The 12,185-nt window shown below is 35.0% G+C and overlaps 1 long non-coding RNA gene across 2 annotated transcripts in view; it reads left to right on the forward strand.

The window, feature by feature from the left end:
* Positions 1 to 12,185, forward strand: part of LOC106872923 (uncharacterized) — a 391,770-nt gene that overhangs the window by 156,754 nt on the left and 222,831 nt on the right. For both annotated transcript variants that reach the window (XR_008264457.1, XR_008264456.1), the window contains exon 3: positions 10,063 to 10,099. This is a non-coding gene — a long non-coding RNA (uncharacterized LOC106872923). The remainder of the gene's footprint in view (positions 1 to 10,062; positions 10,100 to 12,185) is intronic.

Genomic DNA, 12,185 nt, shown 5'->3' on the forward strand with positions numbered 1-12,185 from the left:
TATATATATATATATATATATATATATATATGTGTGTGTGTGTGTGTGTGTGTGTGTATGTATGTGTGTGTGTGTGTGTGTGTGTACATCTATATATACATACATTTATTGACCAAACTTAAAACTATAATGAAGTTCTATAATTTCATGAAACGACTGCGTATTACTGTCAGTTGATTTACTGAAATACACGTATGTTTAATAAAGCTAAAATTATCAAACATAGCCTTGTTATTATATTATTACTACACACATACACATTCGCGCGCGCGCACATACACACACGTACCTAGCATCAAACCGCGCCCGCAAATACTCTCAGATGCTCAATTACTTTCCCGTGCATGGATGTGCATACGCTCATATTTAGAGAGCTACTGAGAGATATAGGGAGGCAATAATATCACAGAGATCAATGAAGTTTTTGTGTGCTAGTGTATGTGTAAGTGTGTGTGCATGTGTTTGTATGTGTGTGCGTGTACGTTTGTATGTGTGTATGTGTGTATGTGTGTTCGTGTGTGCGCATGTGTATGTAGGCTGAAAATCTACTCCTTGTCATTATAACAGAATTATTAATTTGTCTCTTATTTTCCTCGATGAACATGCCCTGCCGTCGCTTGTTTGTTGTTTTCTTCATGTATTTCACGTTTACACAAATACCAGTCTCTCAGACGCTTTTGGCCATAAAAGAAACTAGAATTTCCTATAACAGATTATAATAACTATAATTATTTTACAGCTTGTGATGGTATGATTTTGCATGTTATACCTCATGGGGATTATAAAAGAGCTGCTTTAATATGAATCAAGAAAGAGAAAATGTTTTCTAGAACGTCAAAATAATGTTTTTGAATTTTTTTTCTGGAACAAAAAGCCATTAATTTAGAGGATAGTATCTTCCTCGCCATCAGATCAACAAAAGAGGGAATTGGGACATGATTGCAAAATGAAATATAATTTGTCACTAAAAACTCCTCATGACGCTTTCTATGAACAGACAGTCTCCCCATTGTGAAGTCCAAACTTCAGTTTCTAACACTAACAGCGCCACTACGATAAGTGGTAGTAACTTCAACAGTAATGTAAACGAGAACTACAAGAGTAGCGACGACATCAAAGTGAAGCTAAAATCAAATAGCACCTGCTCAGTCGGGAACAAAGTTTAGCATCACGGAGAAACATGCCCACTACTACCACCGCTCCAACTATACATTAAGAGATGATGACAAAAGCAACAATGTCGCTGTTGCTATCTTATACAACATCACCACTGAGACCACCAAAGGGTGTAGGAGCACCATTAATGTGAAATGTATAGCCAGTTTACAGCACGAATGTGTTTTTTAATAATGAAGCAAAAGCCGTTGGCAAAATGGATCAGACTAAGTATGACACTAAGGTAGCTAGGAAATTTGTCGAGTAGGATCCGAGGAGAGCCCCTGAGGTGCCGAGTAACGCCATTGAAGTTAACTGGCTAGAAATTATTGTCAAATTCAACCACACGCATGTCTGCACTGAAGCGTGCAAAACAATCTTGCAATGAAATAATAATTATTATTGCCATTATTATTATTATTATTATTATTATTATTATGTTTTTCTCTTCTTTCTTCAAATTTCTTCAATTTCTCGCCGAGTGTTTTCCTAAAAGCTAGGGCAGAGAAGCTCATTGTATGCAGTTCCAGTTTACACACGCAAATTCTCAGCTAAAATATGTATGTAAAATAAACAAATAAATAAATAAATAGATTCATGAATGGCTGTTGTTTTCACGGCAATAATGCTCTTATCAGTACATGACTCGTTCCAGTTAACACAATTTTTTGCACTTCCTGTAGGGATGGTAAACTTGACATCATTTTCAAATAAGTTTCAGTACCTTTTTTTTTTATCATTCCTAGAGATCCTACAATCACTGGTACGGTAATCGCCTTGAGGTGCAACATTTTTTCAATTTCTATTAGCAAGTCTTTATATTTACTGATCTTTTCAAATTCTTTCGCCGCTATGTGGTGATCGCAAGGAATACTCATGTCAATTAATAAACACTTCTTTTTTGTTTGATCATTTATAATAATATCCGGTTTATTAGCTTTTATAATTTTGTCGGTATGTACGGGGAAGTCCCAGAGAATCGACACATTTTCTCCCTCAGTCACAGCTTCAGGATGGTGTTTATACCATTTGTCAGCGGTTTTGATTTTATAATGCCGACATATTGTCCTGTGTATATACTGTCCGACTCTACAGGTGCTAAGACTATACACCCTGAAATTAGGTGGTCTATAGTTTCAAACTCATCGTTACAGAATCAGAATTTTGCGTCAGCTCCATTTTTACCACATTGGCTTGGTAGATCCGGGTTAATAAGCTTTTGTCTTGAGCAGCTAATATGAAACCTTCACTCTCGGTTTTTAGCCCTGAGTTTCGTAACCACTGATGCGTGTGTTTCTGGTCGACATCAGCTTGTTTGCTACGGGCCCACATATTTACCATGCAGAGGTTTCTGTTCCCATCTAATAGCTAATTTTTCATGTGCTTTTGTCTTTGAAATTAATTTTATTTTCTTTGCAGCAGCAGTTGCCGCATTTTCTTCGACCTGATTAAATCTTGTAAATATCTAAGAGATCAATAGCGAAATCTTTGCTCTCTGTCAGAACAGAATGACGTTTTTTTGGTCTTTCATGTTTTTCAACAAGTTTTAGCATCCGATCGCTGGTTGTTTCAAGGTATTCGGCCAGTTCGATTGTGGTGGTTTTGTACGTAAATTCAAGCTGGATGAAGCCTCGACCTCCCTGAGCTCTGGGAAGGTAAAGACAATCCACGTCTGCCTTTGGATGGTGCATCTTATTACAAGTCAGGAGCTTGCTGATTTTTCTATCAATTATTATTATTATTATTATTATTATTATTATTATTATTATTATTGAGTGAGAGAGCAGTGCAAACCATCAAAGATGACACTGGGGTAAAATATATGAAGTCCAGTATACTCATTGTGACTACCCGTCTGATAAGGTACGGGAGGCTATTTGAAAATGATATCAGGCTCACCATCCCTACAGGAAGTGCAAAAAATCGTGTTAACTGGAACGACTCATGTACTGAGAAGAGCATTATCGCTGTGAAAACAACGCCCAATCATGATTTTTTTTATTTATTAATTTTTTTTAAAATACATATTTTACCTGTGAATTTGAGTGTGTAAACTGGGAATGCATACAATGAGTTTCTCTGCCTTAAGTGTACGGAAAACACTCGGCGAGAAATGGAAGAAAATTTGAAGAAAGAAGAAAAAAAACAACAAAAACATAATAATAATAATGATAATGATAATAATAATAATAATAATAATAATAATAATAATAATAATAATAATGATAATGACAGCAACAGCAATAACGCTGCTGCTGCTGCTGATGATGATGATAGTAGTAGCAGCTATTGTTCATTTTTGTTGTTATTCACTAAATAAAGACATCTTGAACAAAAGCTTCTGGAAATATTTTTACCATATTTCCTTGCTGGAAAAGATTTTCCCTTTGTTCTTCCTGCCAACAAAGAGGTTTACGTTATTTGATGGCCCACTCCATTTTGGTAGGGTGATTCGTAACGTTTTAACTCAGTCACTTATAATACTTTTCTTTCCTAAGAACGATTGCATCTGTTTACCAGTGAATAGTTGTATCATCTGGGGGCAGCAGGAAGAGTTGCTAGCCATAAAGATAATAGTAACGAGTATGCCCCGAAACATTTAAAGAAAACTTTTGAAATTTTGAAAAGAACAATATCGAGCTCTTCAAAAGAAAAGCAGCAGAATATGACAACTGAGTAAAATTGACACTTTCGTAAACACGAAAAATACACTGATTCACAAAATAACCTGGAAAAGCGTAAATATTAATAAGAAAAGCAACTACAGGAGTGACTACATTTTCAGTACTTTTGTGACCCAGAAGAGGTGATATGCTACAATAAAAATTTCACACCAGATAAAAGAAAACCCAGAAATATTACAAAAGTTAGTCCGGTTTCAACGGAGGAATTTTAGTATTTTTCAAAAAGCAAGTACAGAAAAAGTGAAAATATTTTCGGACAACACTTGCCTATGTGTGGAAAAGTAGGTTTTCCATCGATGTGGTAGGCCGATTGAGGTGTGTGCTTTGGAATTATAGCTGAGAAAAATGAAGACTGAAAGATGTTGGTGGATCTGGTGCGCATCACCCCTACCCAGATGCTGATAGGGAAGTGTGCATGAACAAATGTGAACCACGACAGAAATATTGTTGCGATTGTCCATAATTGCTTGCTTTCATCTTTGCTGTATAGTTGGGGATGGTGATGAACGTTGTTGCAGCATGCTACATACCCTATAAAGATCATGAGGATTTTCCGGAGCAGTACACCGTTGTGAGAGTAAAACAACCTTACTAATGATAGTGGGGATAATGAAATTTATGTATGAGCAGAGGCCACGTTTCAAAGTGATGTCCCAGTAAACAGTACAGACTAGGCAGTTGTGAAGGACAATTGATAGAGGCTAAACGTCTCAAGTGGAAACCGAGGCATCAAGTGATAGCCGAGTGTATGATTATTTGTATGTTTTTATGTCAATGACGCACTCGCTTTGCAAAATTATATATAATTTACCACATTTTCAAGACCATCTTGTCAATCTGAAATTGGTGTTTCTCATAGGGCTCGGTATAACTCCTGCACAGTTACCCGAGTTTGGAATCGACACATAATCAATTGCTTGGTCATTTGAGACAGTGTTTTCTCTCTTTTCCTTCAAGAGTAAGAAATAGGTTTCTGATTTGCTTGAAATATGCAAAAATTACCGATCATAAGAACTTTTACTTTTACTCACTCCGCTAGTTTTATGGTCGTCACAATTTTTTATCTTCTTTATGTGATACATTTAAACTATTTTATCTTTCCCTTCTTTCTTTCTACTTGTTCACTTTACTTATATCGTTCATAAGGCAACTAATCGTCATTCGTATTTCACCTTTTGCAACAGGGCATCGGCTGGTCATTTTATCCTTTTCTTTCCCAACAATTCTGCCTCAACAGTAGTCCCTGCTACTATGAATATGTTGATTACATGATTTCACATGTAATCTCATCTTTCACGATGTTAATTTATTTTGCTTTTTTCTTAACCATTGTTCGTAGTGCTCCACTGTCCACGGATTGATTGATTCTAGGTCCTCCGATTTCTTTACGTACAGCCCTGCATTCTTTCACAAATTTCTCGACGCTCTTCATCGATGCTATTCTCGACGAATTCCTTTTCCCCCTTGTACGATTCTTGCTGGCATTTCAACTGTCAGTGTCGTATTCTAGCTGTTTACCTCGGTCGCGTGGAGGCGCAATGGGCCAGTCATTAGGGCAGCGGACTCGCGGTCATAGGATCGCGGTTTCGATTCCCAGACCGGGCGTTGTGAGTGTTTATTGAGCGAAAACACGTAAAGCTCCACGAGGCTCCGGCAGGGGATGGTGGCGAACCCTGCTGTACTCTTTCACCACAACTTTCTGTCACTCTTACTTCCTGTTTCTGGTGTGCCTGTAATTCAAAGGGTCGGCCTTGACACACTGTGTCACGCTGAATATCCCCGAGAACTACGTTAAGGGTACACGTGTCTGTGGAGTGCTCATCCACTTGCACGTTAATTTCACGAGCAGGCTGTTCCGTTGATCGGATCAACTGGAACCCTCGACGTCGTATTGTAAGCGACGGAGTGCCAACAACAAACCTCGGTCGCATTCTCCAGATTCTCAAAGGGATTATTGTCAAACAACCGATTGTGATATGCTGCTCCATTTAATTCTAGATACACATTTCTCTATTCCTTCAATTTCGAAGTCAGGGAGATTTTATCCGTTCCTGATACACAGTACTTGATTGATAACCAGACCAGCTTTTCTCTTTAGAATTCTTGCTTCCTTAGTTCACTTCTTAGAAAATATTCCATTGATATTTATTTATTTATTTATCTGTTTCAGCCAAGTGGCTGCGGTCATGCTGGTGCACTCAAATAACATTTTCCACAACAGGAATTGGATGACGACCGGGTCGTCTCTATTATGCCGCAGAGTACTTTTCGAGTTTGAAGCCTTCACCAGCGACTCGAGTCTAATTTTCACTATTTTCGTTTAAATTTAAACATGGCATAATACGCTCACGTTAAGACGATGACGTTTACGGTAATATGTACCGATGTATTTTGCGAGAGTATCGGTATGAAAGTTGCCGACTATATCTTAATGTTCCCCACTTCCTTTGAGCCTGCTGGGGCTAGTAGTTTCATTGAGAGCCATCTCCAGGTTGATTGTCAATTAGAGTTAAGGAGCCTGTCAAACCCACAGTTTATCCTTGTGTTGTGGAATGTATTGGGAGGGGCAGAAAATATTGAGAATTCTTATGCGATAAATTGTCTTCTGAAAAGTTTTTTAAAAACAGTACTTTAATAAATGTACATAATTCTGAAAACAATTTAAAATAAATTTATAGACATGAGTAAAATAGTAATTATTGGGAATGATTGTCTAGTAAATATGAAAAAAATGGTCTATTCGTGCAAATCATTTCAGGAGAGAGCTCGATAAACATTAAATTAGTTCGTGTTTACTGTAATAAAATAATAAAATATAATGAGGCCTAGAAAACAAAACTAATTTATTTTGAGGAATATACATACGTACATCCATGAATACTCACTCACAAACGCGCGCTCGGACTCACGCGCGCACGCGCGCACACACACACACACACACACACACACACACACACACACACACACACACACACACACACACACTCACGAGCTAATACATTTATTTATATTTTCTATAAATATATAAAAATATGTTAAACTGAAACTGTTATATGGAAGCTAGTTAAAAAGCACAGGACTTTTGCTGACAGGCTACTCAATACTGAAAAAAGAGTCAAATTTATTATTAACTTCATCTTGACTGTAACATCAAGTTTCGCATTGACAGTTTATTCTACTATTATTTGAATTACGTGTCTATGCGTTTTATGAAAAGCTTAATGACAGTATCAAATCTATCCTATTTAAGGCAACACATCGTAGAAGTGCTTCCATTACTCCAGACCATAATATGGTGGGAAGATGCAGTTTACTCAGATCACTTCTTCTTTGCAGAAATTATATCCCTATCAATATAGTCATATCTTGCATTTCAGATTATTGAAAGTTGCTGCGTATATAATTTGTTAAATAATTAAGCAGCCAGTGTGTAATCGCATGCACTGATATGTATATTCGACTGGTCAGTTTTGCGAAGTCCAAGGTTATACAGGCTACTCACAAAGTCGTAGGAAAATGATAAACCAAGACACTCACTGTACCTTTACTTGTAGAGTAGTCATGACCTGAAACATAAAAACAATATTAATTGCGGTCTCATGCATTAAAAAAAAAGACAAAACAAAAGACATACCATTAGAAAGTTGCCCCCTCTTCTAAGATTTCCGTAATGACTTTTTGAAATCGTCTAAAGATTTTGTGAACAGCCTGTATATGTAATAAAGAACAATAATTTACTAACCTCAATATTAAATATGTTTTGCGGGCATAAATTCACGTTTGGTGCAACAATAAAGTATGGTGTCATACCTTCATCTGCCGATAACTACATGCAAAACGTTTGAATATAGAATTACTGCTTCTACGCGAAACTGGTGAAATTTGGAAACTAACATTGAAAATTAATTGAAGGAGCTTAAATCACGAATTATGTTATGTTGTAATTACTTGAGAAAAAAATAAATACAGTTGCGAGAAACTGTAAGATTCGCAGATAAAATTAAAAATTAGTCAAAATAAACTTGAAGAAATCAATGGCATAGTAACAACAGAAATAATCTCGCAAATATAACGAAATGTTTGTTTGAAGCAAGCATCTAAAAAAATCCCCTCGATAAACATGAAATTAATTATTGTTTAAGGCAATAAGATATTGAAAATAGTAATGGCTAAAATGAAAGGACACTAGAAAATGGACATTATCTTCATAAAACAAATACCGACATATATTAGTGAAATATATGCAGCCATTAGCGGGAAAAAGAAATAACATAACAGGCTGAAAGACTAATTGTATTTACGATATTTTGAGATATTTCAATTATTTCCAGTCCTAAATTCAAAACATTACTGGTTATGTATATAAACCGCAATTTTCTGTTAAGGTTTCCTATTTTTGCAATCTGCTGATGAAGGTAACATACCATTATTTTACAGCTCCGGAAGCAATAATCATAAGCTCTGCAGTAGATATATTTCATATATGTATGGATGTACACACACACATATACACCTAGACACACGCACACACACATACACACACACATATACATGTATATATGTGTCTATATATGCATATATAAATTACATGTATATATAAATTAAACATACACATATGTATATATGTATATAAGCAAACATACACATGTACATCCATATATGTATGAGGTCACTTTATTTCCTAGCATATCATTTAAGCTATCACTATATTTCATTATAATATTGCTCTAAACATGAATTTATTTCTTCTTAATGAGCTGTGCCCCGAGCGTTCTTCACAAATAAACTATTTTCATTTCTTTGACAAATATTTACATCTGTGATAATATATATGCGAGAATCCCGAAAAATATTATATGCAATGTGTTTATTACAATATTGTTTCATTTTCGAAGTTAAAATCTAAGAAGAGGATTTAAGTTTTGTTTTTTTAACGCCTTTTTGTCACTGATGGCCTGACACTACAGTTAACGCAGTGATCCTGACGATGCAATTAACGCAAAGCAAAGAAATCTTAAAATCTAAAACTGTTGATCGAATATCTAAAGTGTCGTCATCGAACGATCGCAATATTGTAATCGTTTTTATTTATCAATTATTATGTATATTATCTGATTTATATAACAAACAATCTCTCACTAAAACATTAAATTAACACTTTTAATTTCGTGTTCTATGTGGAAGTTCGTATCTTAATGGTTAGAATATTGGACTCATGATCGTAAGAATGTGGTTTCGTTTTCTGGACAAGCAAATGCATTGTGTTCTTGAGTAGAACGCTTCATTCCATGTTGCTGTAGACTCTATTCTACGCAGCTGGTCAAAATTCAGTAACCTTGTGGCGGACCGGCATCCCGATGAATGAGAAATATATACACCTCAGAAACCGGGAACCTCATGAATCTATATAACTCGGGAGGGAGCTTTATCCTATTCTTTAAATATGTGTTTTTATTCCGTACTTGATTCGACTTAACTCGTGTATACCATGGGACTGAGTCTTCAATGAAATTGAATCCTGTACATTGACGCCTTTTTATTCTTTTAGGTATGTTGGTATCTTTTACTTTATTTAACTTTCGAATTTCAAACCAATGGATAAAGAACAGAAATGTTGCCTAGAAACGAAGTTCTTTCATCGGGACTTAGACAACACCAGCAGGGTAGTTTTGTATTCATGCATCTATGTACGCTGTACACTTGTATGCAAGTACACAATTCTGTCATTGAATATCTGGATTCTATTTACATGCTAATCATCTTGAATGTTTGAATGTTTTAAATATTCTTACAGTGTATGTTCAAGTATGTATGTACGTATATACATACATACATACATACATGCATACATATATATATATGTATATATATATATATATATATATATATATATATATATATGTGTGTGTGTGTGTATGTGTGTGTGTGTGTATTGATCACAGTAGTTTGTTTAGTACTTATTTTATCGATCGCTTTTTATCGAGTTACTTGATTCTATTTGATGTAAAGCGTTGCAACTTCACATCAAATGCCAAATTTTCAGCGACACATATATTTAATCGGTACACACACATGCAATGTACACACATACGCACACAAAGGCAAACACACACACACATACACACACACATGTTAGAAATATTCCTGTTATGAAGAGTCCAACTGTGAAAATGAATGTAAACGAAATTTCTAATTAATTTTTTCATTTCTTTTTATTTTGCAGGCAATCTGAAATAACTTGAGTCACTTTACAGATAAACGTGAGTAGAATGCTAATTTAACACCTCAAACATTACGTAACTAATTAATACGACAAGAAGACGTTTTAGTGATGAATAGTGTCGAGAAATTCATATAAACACAATTAGGCCAGCTCTGGCATTCACTTATGCATTAGAGCCTCTATTTATTATAACACTTTTCCATTAAACTCTTAAACAAAATAATAATTTAATTACTAACTAGCGTACTACCTGCAAAAACTAATATGATTTACTTATCTTTTCTTTTTATTTTCTTCTGCTGTATTGATATTGTCTTGCTTAAATTATTTATATTCTTTTTGCCAAGAAACTTGATAACGTTTCTTAAATTTCTACCCATCCTTCATCTGCATTTTTCAACATGTCTTCCCCATACTTCGTTATCATAGAATCTTTCCCTCCCGGCCTATCTACCCCCTCTCTCTCCGCACACACACACACACACACACACACACACACACACACACACACACACACACACACACACACACACACACACACACACACACATTCACACACACAAACACACACACACATATGCATGCATATATGCGTACATATATATAAATGTATACAATATACGTGTGAATATAAATACATATATGTAATCATAATTTTCATTTATTCATGAAGTATATTCATGTTTTTCTATTACTACTTCACTAAATTGCCTCTTCTTTCTACAGCACTACCTTTTTGCTAACTCCCTATTACAACATTATTGCTTTTCCAAAAATTTCACTCTCACTGTTCCTTCCATGTTTCCCTACCTTTTAGTCTTGATTGCTTGCCTGTTTCCTTAGCAATCTTTTTTGTTGACTATTAATCTCTCTCCACACCTCCCTCTATTTCTTGCTTCTACTCATTCTCTTCAGCTAACGATTTATCTTTTTAATCTCCTCTTCATAACACCCTTTCTCTGCTCAAATCGGCTCCCATTCTGTTTTAGGATACTTGGAACTAGATTGTCAATTTCATCTAAACGATTGGTAATAAGATGCATGTGTGTATGTATGTATGTATGTATGTGTGTATGTATGTATGTGTGTATGTATGTATGTGTGTATGTATGTATGTATGTATGTATGTATGTATCTACATGTGTGTGCCTGTGTGTGCATAGATATGCGTGTATGTATGCCTGAATATGTATGTATGCATGAATGTATATGTGCATGTGTGAATATATATGTATGTATGTATGTATGTATGTATGTATGTATGTATGTATGTATGTATCTATCTATCTATCTATCTATATATATATATATATGTATATATTAATAAAAGAAGAGTCAAAATACCGCTTGCCAAAGATGAAAGCGAAAGAATCACAAACCACCAATACAAACACGAGCAATCCAATGAACATCCTACAAAATAGGCCTACCTTCAGGATGGAATTTGAAGATAGTTTACATACCCCAATATCAATTGATTTCATGCTGTGCATGAGAAAACATGCTTTGCAATCATCAGTTGGAGATAGTAACATCTATTTCTAAAATATTCATTACGTCAACACGTGTGCGTTTCTAACTTTAAACGTCCCGCTCCGTTTAAAGCAAAAACTATCGTAAAGGATAAGAAAGCAAATATATGAAAGCATTATTACTGTTAAAAACAGTAATACTGAGACTGCTAGCTGGACTTCTACATAAGCAGGTATAATATGAAATATTTGAATAAAAGAAGGGCAAAAACCACCAGTACTACGATGAATATGCACACATGCACCAATACTACGGTAAATACATACACATGCAGAGCATGAAATCAATTGATATTGGGATATGTAAACTATCTTCAAATTCCTTTCTGAAGGTAGGCCTATTTTGTAGGATGATCATTGCATTGCTCGTGTGTGTATTTAGCGTAGCGTTGGTGTTTTGTTGAAGCTTTCGCTTTCATCGTTGGCAAGCGGTATTTTTACCCTACTTTTATTCAAATATTCCATATTATACCTGCTTAGGTAGAAGTATTGTTAGCCAGCTAATTATTACTGTTTTTAATAGTTATAATGCTTTTATATATTTACTTTATATACATAATTATATATATATATATATATATATATATATAT

Source organism: Octopus bimaculoides, chromosome 6, assembly GCF_001194135.2.
Source record: "Octopus bimaculoides isolate UCB-OBI-ISO-001 chromosome 6, ASM119413v2, whole genome shotgun sequence".
NCBI classification, from domain to species: Eukaryota; Metazoa; Mollusca; class Cephalopoda; order Octopoda; family Octopodidae; genus Octopus; species Octopus bimaculoides.